Source organism: Melospiza melodia, chromosome 11 (genome assembly GCF_035770615.1).
Source record: "Melospiza melodia melodia isolate bMelMel2 chromosome 11, bMelMel2.pri, whole genome shotgun sequence".
Classification (NCBI taxonomy): Eukaryota; Metazoa; Chordata; class Aves; order Passeriformes; family Passerellidae; genus Melospiza; species Melospiza melodia.
In genome coordinates, this window is record NC_086204.1 from 6,023,074 (window position 1) to 6,036,231 (window position 13,158).

The 13,158-nt window shown below is 45.3% G+C and overlaps 1 protein-coding gene across 2 annotated transcripts in view; it reads left to right on the top strand.

The window, feature by feature from the left end:
• The first annotated feature begins 1,119 nt into the window (after nt 1–1,119).
• Nucleotides 1,120–13,158, top strand: part of BRINP3 (BMP/retinoic acid inducible neural specific 3) — a 198,091-nt gene continuing 186,052 nt past the window's right edge. Inside the window, exon 1 of one of the 2 annotated variants that reach the window (XM_063165434.1) lies at nt 1,120–1,348. The gene's annotated coding sequence lies outside the window, so the exon portion shown is untranslated. Of the gene's footprint in view, nt 1,349–4,315; nt 4,478–13,158 lie in introns of those variants that run through there. The other variant, XM_063165435.1, reaches the window with a different exon arrangement.

Here is a 13,158-nt window from a genome sequence, read left to right on the forward strand (position 1 = left end):
AGGTGGTTTTTCCAACGAGCCAGGTCATTATTTCCATACCGAGAGCCCGGAAGCATCGAGAAGCGGGGGAAATGGAAAGGAGATGCTCCGCTTACCCGGGGCAGGAGAGGGACTCGGGTGATGAGCGGGGGAATTTCCGCCCATCCCCTCTCCCCGCAGCAGGGTCGCTCCCAAAATCCGCTTCCCTGCTCGGGGATCTCCACATCCCTTCCGAGCGAGAGCGGCGACGGGCGGGCAGCAAGGCTGCGGAAAATACGAAATAAAAAGATGAGAAACAAAGGGCTGGCCGAGGGTGGGGGGCAGGTATGTTCTTACCCGGTCGGGATCGCCGCCGTGGCTCGCTGGATTGCGGGCGCAGGAGGAGGAGGAAGAGGAGGAGGAGAGGCTGGTGCTGCGCCACCCGCAGCCTGCAGGAGCTGCCCCCGAGCCGAGCGCTGTCCCCGCCGTGCCCCGGGAGCTGCCCCCGTGCCGAGCCCTGGGAGTTGCCCCCGAGCCGAGCCCCGCACCGGGAGCTGCCCCCGTGCCGAGCCCTGTCCCCGCCGTGCCCCGCATCGGGAGCTGCCCCCGTGCCCAGCCCTGTCCCCGCCGTGCCCCGCATCGGGAGCTGCCCCCGTGCCGAGCCCTGATCCCAGGAGCTGCCCCCGTGCCGAGCCCCGCACCGGGAGCTGCCCCCGAGCCGAGCCCCGTCCCCGCAGTGCCCCGGGAGCTGCCCCCGGCTCCCCCCAGCTCGGTCCTCGGTCCCGGCTCCCCGCGCCCCCTCCGCCCCGAGGGGAGCGTCCCCCCCCAGCCGCGGCTGCCGGGATGAGCCCCCGGCGCTGTCCAACACTCCCGGCTGGTTCCAGCCTCTCGATCCTCGGTGCGGTCTTGTCTGGGTTCCACCTGCGTGGGCAAAGCCCCTCTCCTCCTACCTGCGGCTGAGATCCCACAATTTGTTATTCTTTCCTCGAGAATCGCTTCCATCACCACCAAAAAAAAAAACAAAAAAAAAAAAAAAAAAAAAAAAAAAAAAACAACCCCAAAAAAAACAACCCCACACATCTACCCCAGCGAATCCCATCCCTCTTCGCAAGTCCTCTTGCTATTCGGGTTTGCTTCCCTCTCTCCTCCTCCTTCTCCCCTCCCTCTTTCCCCCGTTTCGGGTTTGGAGCCTCTCTCTGCCCTACACACACACACAGACAGGCACGCACGGTGTAAATGGGTTGTCACACGCGCAGAACCGCTGCTGGTTCCCAAAGTCCCCCCAGCCTGCTCAGCCCTCCTCTAGCCTGAAGCCGCAGATCATGGACTATATGCTTGGAGCCGGGATGCGTTTTATTCACAGCCGCTTCGCCTCCTGCATTTTCACCCGGTGAGTAGGTTTGATTTCGCGTTCAGGTGGCGTGCTTCCAACAGGAGGAACGCCAAAAACAGCAGGGAGAAATAAAAAGAAAAAATAAATTAAGAAAAGTTTTGCTTCCCCTTGTTCCCCAACGGGCGGGCTCCACTTTCTAAACTCGAAGGAATTAGGAAGCACCAGTTTTCTGCTCACGTTCATTCCCAGCCACCGCGCTCGGCGCTGATTGCAGCGCGCACCGCAGCACCGCTTCCAGAGTCACCGTTCCGCTGCTTATTCATCACATTTTATTCATGTTTCCATCAGGCACGGTACCTGCTCCATTCCCCGGTTAACCCCTGCAGACGTGGGCTCTGGGAGGGCTCAGTATGCCGAGGGAATGAAAGGACAGGATTGCTGCTGGCTGAGACAGCCGGGAGCATCCTTGGGAATGTCTGGGAACCTGCGGGGAGAGATCAGCTGGAAAAGTTCATTGCTCTCCCTCTTCCCCTGAAGAACTTGCACAGGATTGGGGGTGGGGAAGGATTCTCCAGAAGGGATAGGAAAGGATTTCAAGATCTCCAGCCCTGTCGCATGTGCTGGGAGGGGGCAGTGGCCAGGCAGGGGGGGCCGGGCAGCAGCGGGGTCGGCGGCCGGGGCTCCTGTCCTGCTGCTGCCAGGGCTTCTGTCCAGCCTCTGCAGCCGCTCGCTCCTCTCTCTTTCCTCATTTCTTAATCCCATTGCACCTTATTTCATTTATCACTATTTTCTGGCATACCTGTATTTTTTGCTGGCCAAAAATTGGCTCCTGAGGAGCGCAGGGAAACGTACGCCCACCTATATGTACCTGAAGTATAGATGGTAGAGCTCTTGAATCAAGTAAGGGCTACTTTGAAAGAAAAAGAGAGAACAAGCAAGGGAAATAAACACATTACATTAAAAAAAAAAAAAAAAGGACAAGTGCCCTCAGAGTGCTATTTGTGGTTGATACTTCCAGGATTTCAGTGTCTCTAATTAGTGGCAGAGATCCTCCCACGGTCAATAGCAGAAGGCAGGGAGGAAACATGCTATGTCTGGGCTCCGTGTAACTCTGTCATTTGGGTGCAGGATAAGTGTGTGCGTGTGTGTCTGTGTGTGAGCGGTCATGTCTCCAAAGGAGAACCTGCAGAGATCACCAGGAAGGTGCTCGAGGCTTGCAGGCAGATAGAGATGCCAGGGAGAAATAACAAGATCTGAATTTATTGCCTGGTGGCATGCAGAAGACGGGAAAGACCAATTCAATGCCAGAGTGTGCTCCCCCCTTGTTCTTCCCTCCACCCTCCTCTCCCCGCCCTGCTGCCTCCCGCTTCGGCCGCCAGATTGGTGGCTGCTGTCTGGAAAGGAGTAGTGAAAAAGCCCTTCAAGCAGGGGATCCAAAATTCACCCTTCCTCCAGCGCCTCTCTTCTCCCACCATGCCTACTTATCTCCTTCCAGCTCAGCATCCTTTTCCGGGAGACTCCAGCAGGTTTTTCCCATTCCTGCTGACTTGCACCTCTATCCCCACCTCCTCTTCCTGCCCCGGACCTTTCCATAACTGAGGTGATGAACCAAATCCCAGACATTTCCCCTGAATTCCCCGCCTCTGGCGCTGCTGCTGCCAGGATCCTCCCGCACCAGGCTGCTCAGGAAAGTTTCCGTGCAGTCATATCCCCCTTCCCTCCCTAGGTAGGGAGTACGTTTCAAAACCTCTACCTGATTTTTAATCTTCCCCCCTCCACCCCCTTAAACCTTTAATAAAGAAAGAAAACCCCAAAACAAACCAGCAAGTCCTGAGGGATTTCTGTTATAGCGGGAATAGCTCAGCCAGTGAGCATCGCCTTGCCGTGCTGCTTAAATGTTACGGCTCTGCAGAAGAGATTTATGTGCCCATCAGCGGAATATTTCCCGGGTTTAAGAGCGCTCGATTTTCCCTTTGCTGACGGGGATGGGAGACAGTAAGGCACAGCATGAGGGCAGTGGAGTTGTTTGGCTCGCAGGCGCTGTGACGGGTGGCAGTAAAACGGTGTCTGGGCAGCAAAAGTGACACAGGTTGGACCGGGTGGCATTTCTGTACTCAGTGGAAGGCGAGGGGATGCACATCAACCCCTTTGCATACAGCATCAAATAAATAAATGCAATTAACATGAGCTTAATGGACGATTGCAACAAGCGAGAGTCAGGCGTGGTAAACAGAGAATATTCCCACTCCGCTTGATTTCCAGCATTCAGCACCCCCAGCCCAGGGATATCTCCTTCTCACACGGGGCTGGATGACTCAGAAAAAAACCCCAGGAATAATGGACAGCAGCCGGGAGGATTTTGCTTTGCCATAGTTGCTTTTTGTACAGTACCTTGGCGGTGTTGAAATACCTTCCGAGCCCCGCGGCCCATTCCTGACAGAACGCATCCAAACATCTCTCTTCCCTGCATTTAGATGCCCAGACTCCCTGCTTGCCCGTGTCTGGCTTCACTGCCAATGATTACTCCATCTCCCCTGAAGCTGCGTGGATTTGGGACTCCCTTTTGGCCGGGAGTTCATGTCCCCATTTCCCACACTGGCGGTGGCAGACGGACACCCAGGGAGGTGGCCCTGGCACAGGAAACACCTTTAAGCGTCCAGCCTGCCTCCTCATCCTCCCGGGCTTCATCTGCCCCGCTCCTCCGCGTGTCCTGGGGCAGGTCCCGGGGGAAGGAAGGGCTGGGAGGGTGACACGGCGGAGGTCGGGGAGACCACGCCGGCAGCAGGAGGGGATGCTCCGGCTCCGGAGCCGGGGGTGGCAGCGCCTGTCCCGGCTGCGGGACCCCCGGCTCGCCCCTCCTCATCCTCAGCAGCTAAAGGCAGCTCGTTTTGAGGGGAAAAGAGAAAACACCCCCTTCTCCAGGGAGCGGTGCCGCCAGCCCGTGCGGCAGAGGCTTCACCGCAAAGGGTTAACGCGGGGCTGCGGGGTGCTCCGGGCTGGAGTCCTGTGTGCGCCTCTGAGATGCACCAGCCAATCCTGGAGACAGCAGCGTGAACTAGATGTAGCATGCTGGAAGGAGGGAGGTGAAGAAAATAGGGTGTAAACTGTCAGCGCACACCGCGAGGCGGACCCGCTCCTTGGGCTGCGATTTCTCAGAGACTTAGAGAGCATCATGCATTTAAAAAGGTAAGGGTTTTGTTACCGACAGTCTATATCGTGATTCACTGCCGGATTCAAGTGCGTTTTCTGTGTGGCTTTCATTTAGTGATAAATTGTGTAGCGCAGAGTGGGGAGAAAGTGGAATGTGGCATGATTTACTGCTCGGGAGCCGTTTGGAAAGGCTACGTCAGCTTCGAGTTGTAATGATTTCATGTAGAGATTGAGCAAGTGAATGCATGTGAAGTGAAGTGAATTCATGACTGGCAGAAAAATGTAATGCATGTGATAAGAGAAGGCTGTTCTGTTGTAGCAGCAAAATCAGTCATGGATCTATATGAAATGAAGGCTAGCGGGAGATAGACCTGATTTTGAGAAAATGTAGAGTAATTCAGATTCATGTATCTGACAAACAAGTCTGTCAGATAAAACCAAAAATAACTTCATTCTTAGAAAAAACCCCCCCATGTTTATTAAGCACAACATCACAAAAGAATGCTTTAAAAAGGAGTGAAGTCAGAACCTTACAGAGTCTCTATGTGCAGAGATGAGTGACTCTGACACATTAAGTGTACAGAGATAAAGCTAGAGTGGCCCTGCTAACATTTACAGGATATAAGAAATAACTTCAGAGGAGCAATCCGTTTAGATATCAGACTTCACAGACTGCTGCCATTGCTCAACCCCTTCCCTACAAGGAGTTACTCATTTTAAATAGGTGCTCTATCAGCTTTACCACAGGACCAGCTTTGGGAACAGAAACATTTGACTGGATCCCTTCCTCTCTGTATCTAAGCATAGCAACAGACCCTCAGTCTCAGATGCTGTTGCAGTGCTAATCAGCAGAGTTCCATCCAGAAACTACCTACAAATTCTTGCCTCCAAGCATTTTTCTCTCTAAGACGTGTATAATTTAAGCAGGGGAGGAATAAAAAAAAAGATCTGTGATATTTTCTGTAAGCTGATCCACCTCCAGTGAGAGCAAACCTCCCCAACAGATGCTGAGTTCACAGGAGTTGTGTTTGGGGTGCTTGTTCATGAAATGCTGAAACCCTGTGAGTGAAAACGAGAACTAAGAAACATGAAAACAAGCAGCTGAATGTTTTTACAGAGCTCAGTGCAGGAGGCAGCATTTGTACAACAAGTCAACAAAACAACTTGAGAATATTCAAGTGATGCAATCCTCCTGTCTTATCCTTTCCTATTTTTTCTACTCCTCTCTGAATGCCTTTGTGAAGAATTGATTACAGAAATCAATTAATTGTTTACACCAACGTGTCTAAAAATTTACTTTTTAGTCACATAGATTGCAGTGACTTGTCACTCCTGTCAGTCCCAGACAATGATTTATGGGACTCAAATTTTTTTACTTCATTTGTATTAATTCAAAATCATATCTGATTGGGATCAGCCTAAGTAATTTCTTGCTTGAGATGCAACACCCGCTGAAAACAAAAGGAAGATCTTTCTACCAGCAAGTTTGCATCTTCAGCAGTTTTTGAAAATCTAAATGGAAAATTGGATGATCAAACTACTAACCTAAGTTTTCCTTAGAAGAAAAAGAGCGGTGGAAGATATTAGGTGATAGTTTCTGGAAACATTATTTTCTGGCTCTCAGGCTTACCTAGTGCAGCTCATTCTTAATCCTCCCAAAGCTTCACCTCTCCTCAAAACCAGAAGCAGACATGTTTTTACTCTCCTGAAACACTAGCAACCTCATATGGGAGCAAAATCATCAGAAATACACTTTGACAAACAGAGCCCAAGTGCTCTTTGAGAAAGGTTGCACTGAAGCCACTGTCCTGTTAGTAGACTACAGCCAGTCATTTTATGGAAAAGTAATCTGACTTCTTCCTAATCTCATCCTATATCAGTGTAAGAGAACATTTTTAAAAAATAAATTTGCAACTACATTCTCTTCATATCGTTGTTTTCCTTTTGCTCAGTATATGTGTGTTCAGTGAGGGCCTGATCTTGGACAATTCAAGGAGATCAGAACATCCTTGTTAACTTCAATAAAAGCAAGATCAATTTCCAAAACACTATTTTGGAACCCAAATGAACTTCAGATTTAGAAGGGGAAAAAGTGAGCATCATGAATTTTCGTGCTACGTACTGAGCAGTGGGAGGCTTTACATATCTTGAGTCAAATATTATTAAAATACTAAAGAATTAAGAATTTGTGACCTGATCTTACATTGACCTAGGCCTCAGTACTTTTTCATCATTGATAAATAAACATTTTTCTGTATGAAGTTAAGGAAGACCCACTGAGCTGCAGGTAATCAGCACCTTGTGACTGGAGTCATCACCCTGCTGAAAATTGTAGTGTGAATAAATTTGGTCTTCCAGCTTTGAAGTTACTAATTTATATGTACCACAGTTTGTGTGCATACACAAATATGGTTTATACATAGATATAAATATGCATGATATGCACTACACATCCCTCCACACCCATGGTCTCTATAATCACTTTTTTGCCCTTGCTCATACCATGGGAATGATTTTTCAGCTCAGTCTCTTTCCTATCCCCCACTGAAAGTCTTCACCTGCTCTGTGTGCCACAAAATAATGCACTGAGGAGAGGGGAGAAGGACACTCTGCCACATCAGAACTTTTCAGCTTTAACTAATGAGCTTCTCACAAAGGCCACAGATTTTGTTCCACCTTCAGAAGAAGATTGACCAAGCAATATATATTGTTAGCTAAATTAACACCATTAACTGTAGTGGTTTCTCTTATAATGAGGTGAGATCGTAAGGCTCATGTGTCACATACCTTTACTGTAACAGTTACATTAATGGGGAAAAATTCTGCTGATTTGCAGCAACACCTTCATTGCCACATCTAGCAGCACTGATTAATGAGAAAAGTGGTTTGTAAGGCACTTATTATACATTGGCAAGTAAAGGATGTAAATCTGGGGATTCAGAGCACTGCTCTATACCCTTAATCCCATATTGTTCATGACTCCTGAGAATACTGTAGGGCTACTTTAGCTCTTTCAGTACTTATAAATCTACTAGAAATAACAAAAACACCTGGTTAACTGAACATGGATGACCTCACTGGAGTCAAATGGGATTGTTAAAATCCATTATAAATGTTACTTCTTAGCATTTTCTTTTTTTCTTTTATTTGAAATCTGTTTCTAAGGAGGTTTACCATCACTGGTGAAAAACACTGCTAAATGCTGAAAAACAGTATAATGGATGGAGGTGGCCCAAGTGTATATTTTTATTTCACCTAAAACATTATTGATCCCTATTCATTAACAATTTGTTGGACAGAGAGAGCTCATATATGTTACAACAATTTTAATATTTTATAATTCTATATGTTTTTTACTTAATGTGCTGCCCTAAAGGTTAGAACTGTTGTAGTTTAAGGCAGAGATGATACCCACCTCTTTTTCTCCAGAACATGTAGCTGCTCAGCATTCCTTGGGTGAATCCCCTGATTCCTTTAGGTCTGTACCAACATTTCTAAGGAAGATGCTTGTTTAAGGTAAAGCAGCACTGTTTATGCAGGTCAAGACTCATCTTGCTGCCAGTCCCTGGAGACTGTGGATTTATTTCACGGAGAGCCATCAGTTGGTGATGTTCTCTTTTTAAGTCACTGCTCCTGTGGGATGTGAATCTGACTCATTGGCTTAAAAAGTAAAAGCTTTAGTTACTACCTAAGTACCCTTTAAGCTCTCTGTTAGCTTGAGTTTATTAGATTGATTCACATTAGTTGAAGACATGGTAGTGGCTTTTTTTATTAAACTACTCTTATTTATAAACCAGCTTAACTTCTTCATGCTTGCTTGTCATGGCCAGGCAAAGTCTAGAACATTTTTTCTGTCCTTCTGGAAAAAAATAGGCTATAATGAAGAAAACTGATGATCCTCATATTCAGAGAGACTGCAGTGATCTGTAATTCCTCATAAATAGACTTGTGTCTCTCATTCAGCACTGTGCAGGTACTACTGAATGTTTAAAGCTCCTCAACATGAGCTTAACAAATTTCTACTAAATAAGAATGTGTTTTTCTATGAGCTACAACAAGAAATAGTGACAATTTCATACTTAGGCAGTTTCAGACCGGGTCATATCTAAATTAAAACAGTAAAGAGATTGCAATTCCTGATGCAAACTCAGATTTTCACTCCTTGTAGCATGATGTTCATAAGAAACACATCTTTTAGCAGACGGACTTTTTTTCCCTCTCTGTAATTTTGCAATTTCTTCTAATCTTGTAAAAAATCAAGTCTTTGAGCTAGATTTATTTAAGCTTTATTTATTTATTTAAGCTTTTAGTCTTGTCAAAAATCTAGCTTTGGCGCTAGATTTATGTGAGATAGCAGGCTGCCCAGTACACATAACATAATTATTACTTGTACAATCAAGCTTTATCCATCCTGAGCTGCAATTAGCCCCAGACTGGTTTGCAGGAGCTTGAATCTTTGCTCAGTCAGCCATAAAGTCCCTACTCTGGCTATAAAAAATTAATAGCTATAACATGAACATTTAAGAGGATCTGGCTACTGCCCATGCAGTGGCTACAGGCTTGGAATGCTGCAGCAAAGGGACTGTGGAAAAATCCTGCAACAGTTTTCAGTAGCACCAGCTCTAGAAAAATGGTCTCTTGAAGCTTCTATGAATCCTGCCTTGGGAGCTGGCACAACAAATGGTATAAGTTTGTTGATTTTTTTTCCTATTAGAATAAATAGGTTGAAGATGAGGAACCTGAAAGGAGTGTTAACCATCCATTTATATCAGCTGAACACCATGTATGCCATCTGTGAAATCAGCTGTAAAATATGCTGTAAGATCTGGAGCACTTTTGTCTGAAAGACATAATAAAAGGGCAAAATAAAAACATTACCACTCTATTAGATATCATTGTTAAGAAATAAAATATATAAAATAATCCATTCTTCTAGCAAGGCATCCAGAGAAGCGCATTGAAAGAAAAATTTCATGCCATTAGAACTTTATGGATGTTATTCTTAACTACTCATCTAAGTTGTAACTACTAATTTTCACATGGAGAATAAAATCAGGAAGAGTATAAATCCTTCAGCCTTAGCTAAAATTAGAGGGCTCTCTCCCATACCTGACTCAGAGCCTCTAAACTGAGAAAACCATTCTTAGAAATAAAAGAACCACCAACCACATTACTTGTGGATTAGGTCAGGTAATATCTGAGGGGATGGAAGTACATGAATTAGGTTGGATTTTGTGAATATGTCCCCATTGCAATCAGTACAGTACATTGCTATTTTGGCTCTCTTCTTAAGTCCAGAGAACAGCTATACACCATTATTTTTTCCCTTTGTTATTGTACAAACAATATTAGCACTCCAATAACTTCAAAGAAACTTCTATTTTTGCCTGAGACTGACAAATCCTTTCCTCTCCATCCTTTTTCTGAGCATTTCTTGCAAAATGTCCAGGAACAGAAATTTTAAGCAGCAACAAAAATAGCCAGCCACTCGGTTAATGGAATATTCAACTTCCTTTTTATTTTATAACATTTTTGCCATCCAATAATTTGTAAGCATTCTATAAGCATTGCTTGTTTAGGCTTCATGATAGAAACTGTCATTAAAGAAGGTTAAGGCACTTGGCAAGGTTTATACAGCACAATCAAAGTTGTACTTTGAGGTAGCTCAACTCCAAGTACTCTCCTTCCTCTCTGTAACCTGAATCTTCTTCAGCTCCACAATCTGTTGGCGAGCAAAGTTTCCTCCCACTCCATCCCATTTTAGCCCTTCTGTACCACTAATCAGTTATATTTGGATTTTTCCTCAGGCTTCAAAGCCTCTGGAAGCAAAGCTTGGGTGTACAGTGTGTAAATAGCTGCTTGCTCCTGCTCTAGGTGGTGGCAGCTGTAAGAGCCCTGGGTATTGTATTTTCTGGGAATGTCCTGACGAAGGCAGGAATGATGCACCTGCCTCCATGTTCTCAGAAGGCTAATTTATTACTTTATAATACTATATTATATTAAAGAATACTATATTATACTATACTAAAGAATACAGAAAAGATACTTAGTAAAATGCTAAAAAGATAATAATGAAAACTTGTGACTCTGGAAAGAGTCTCGACACAGCTTGATGCCAATTGGCCAGAGAGTGAAAACAACTCACACCAGAATCCAATGAAACAATCATCTGTGGATAAACAATCTCCAAACACATTCCAAAGCAGCAAAACACAGGAGCAGCAAACACAGGAGAAGATAAGAATTGTTTTCCTTTTCTCTGAGGAAAGGAAAGCTTCCCAGGAGAAAAATCCTGGGTGAAGGGATTTTTTCAGAGAATGTGAATGCCACACTTGGGTTTAAAAACTAGTACCAGGATGGATTAAAAGAGGAAAGGGCTGTTTGTTACTCCAGAATGGTTTAGTGGATACACCAAATTTACATGTGTCTTAGTATCTTTGTATCCTACTGACACTTAGTTGTCAAATTGGGTCAGAAAACTTGTCTGGGGACTGAGAGTTATGAGTGAAGAGGAGATATGCTGCTGGAACTAGTAAGTCATGACTTTACAATGGTCATTTATTACTTAATGTCAGGGGGTAGCTTTCACAAAACCTGAGAAGCAGCTCAATTGCCATTAAAACACACCCAACGAGATTATTATCAGAGTGGAGAATGCTGGATGATCAGAAATTAAGCATTCATTAAAAAAAAAAAAAAATCCAAGATGGAATCAAGGCTTCTAAATATATGTCTCCTGTTGGGATTTTCTTCAAACTTGAAAGCTCCAGTATGCAAAATTGTATGTCACAGCAATACATGTCAGTCTGTGCTGAGTCTGGTCTGCTAGACCAGAACCTCTCCCAAAGCTGTTGTTTTTCTGTAGAGCAACTTCCAAACTTACTCCAAGAGAGCTTGCTCTGATGCCCTTCTAACACTTTTCCTACCATCAGATGCTTTAGCCAAAAATTTTTGGACAATTTGGGAGAATGTTTAGCATAACTCGTGTAATGGAAGAGTGGCTTAAGACCGAAATGTCAAGCAGAGTTTTCATGAAGAGGGATTTTGCACATAGGATAGTTTGTGTGCACTTGGGGACTTGCAAAGATTAAGGTTTCATCCCTTCAGACTTTTATGATTGCAATAGTGCAGTCATCCAGCCTGGAGCAGACTTCAAGCTGGGAGCAGTAGGTTTTCTGTGTCTTCTTGGCACCCTGGTGTTGGTCAGAAACCCAGGGCTTCCATAAATCAGCTTCATTTTAGCTCCTTGTGTGACAGGTACCTGTTGTCTATCAAGAATTAGGTGCTAGCCCCCATTTAAAGGTGATGAACTGGGACACAATGAGGACTTGAGTGGATTTTACAAGATCATGTAGTGAAAGGAAAATGGAGAATGGCTTTAAACAGAAAGAGAATAGATTTAGGATTTAGATTGGACCAAATTCTTCCCTGTGAGTGTGGCACACGGTGCCCAGAGAAGCTGTGGCTGCTCCTGGAAGTGTCCAAGGCCAGGTTGGATGGGGCTTGGAGCGCCCTGGGCTAGTGCAAGTTGTCCCTGCCAAGGCAAGGGTGGCACTGGGTGATCTTTAAGGCCCTTCCAACCCAAACCATTCTGTGGCTCAATGATTTCTCCCTTTCAATTATTCACCTCCACAGTCCCACCAGCACCACACAAGTTGGGACTGGAGGTCCTGGAGCCCCTGGTTAGCCTGAGGTGGGTGGAGGACCCTGATAAGCCTGGTCAAGGCTATTGAGGCTTTTATGTGCTCTCAAAGCTTTGACAGGTAATATCTTCCCCTCAACGAGCTCCTTGTAGAAACAGATTCACTCATTAAGGCAGAAAGACTGCAATGGCATTTTGGGGATGCTGCTTGACATCATCAGCTAAAACACATAAGGATCCATTTGCACAAGAGGATGAACTTAGATTAACAGATTTAAACAGCGCCCGAGGGAATTTATACATCATGATTTGAGCAGCAAAGGAAAAAATTCAGGTCTTTTACAAATATCAGACATTGAAGCAATTACCTCTGCACGCCTGGCAGCCAGCAGATGCTCATGGGCTGAGGAGGCTGGCACTTGCTGCACTGGGGAGTGACAAAAACCACATGGGGACATCAGCTGAAGGCTCACAGACATTTGCAGGAGTGAAATTCTGCAAGGACAGGGCAAATACCAAGGCAGGCTCTGTGGCAAGGGCTGTAACACTGCATCATTCCAGACAGACCCGAGCACAGCTGCAGAGGTTGGGCTGACATAAATTATCTCTTTCCATGGAGGCATTTGATGTTTCCTCCACTTCATTTGCCTAAAAAAATTAAAAATCAGGCATCTTATTTGTTCTTTATTTTGACTGTTGAGGACATAGTTACAGGGGTCTTCTCTTTGAGAGGGGAGAAGAAAGCTAAAATCTGGCAGTGAATGAAGATCTGTTTGAATAAAGAAAAGGTGCTGATTTAGGGTGCCTTTAATCAAAACTGATACTGGGAACTGATATGAAGACTTATTCTTAAGCCTGGAATGTAAAACTCTCCTAAGCTTGTTAGACATAGAATTAATTTCTCCTTTCAGATTTTTTTCCAGATGATTGTAGCTCAGAATTACCACCAGAGAACAAGCTGATTCAATCCCCCCCTGGAAAACCATGTTGACAATATGACTTGTCTACATGGGTGCCTTCTAATTTTTCTGTAGTGTCACACGCTGTCCCCTGCAGCTTATGAGGTCAGATCTGG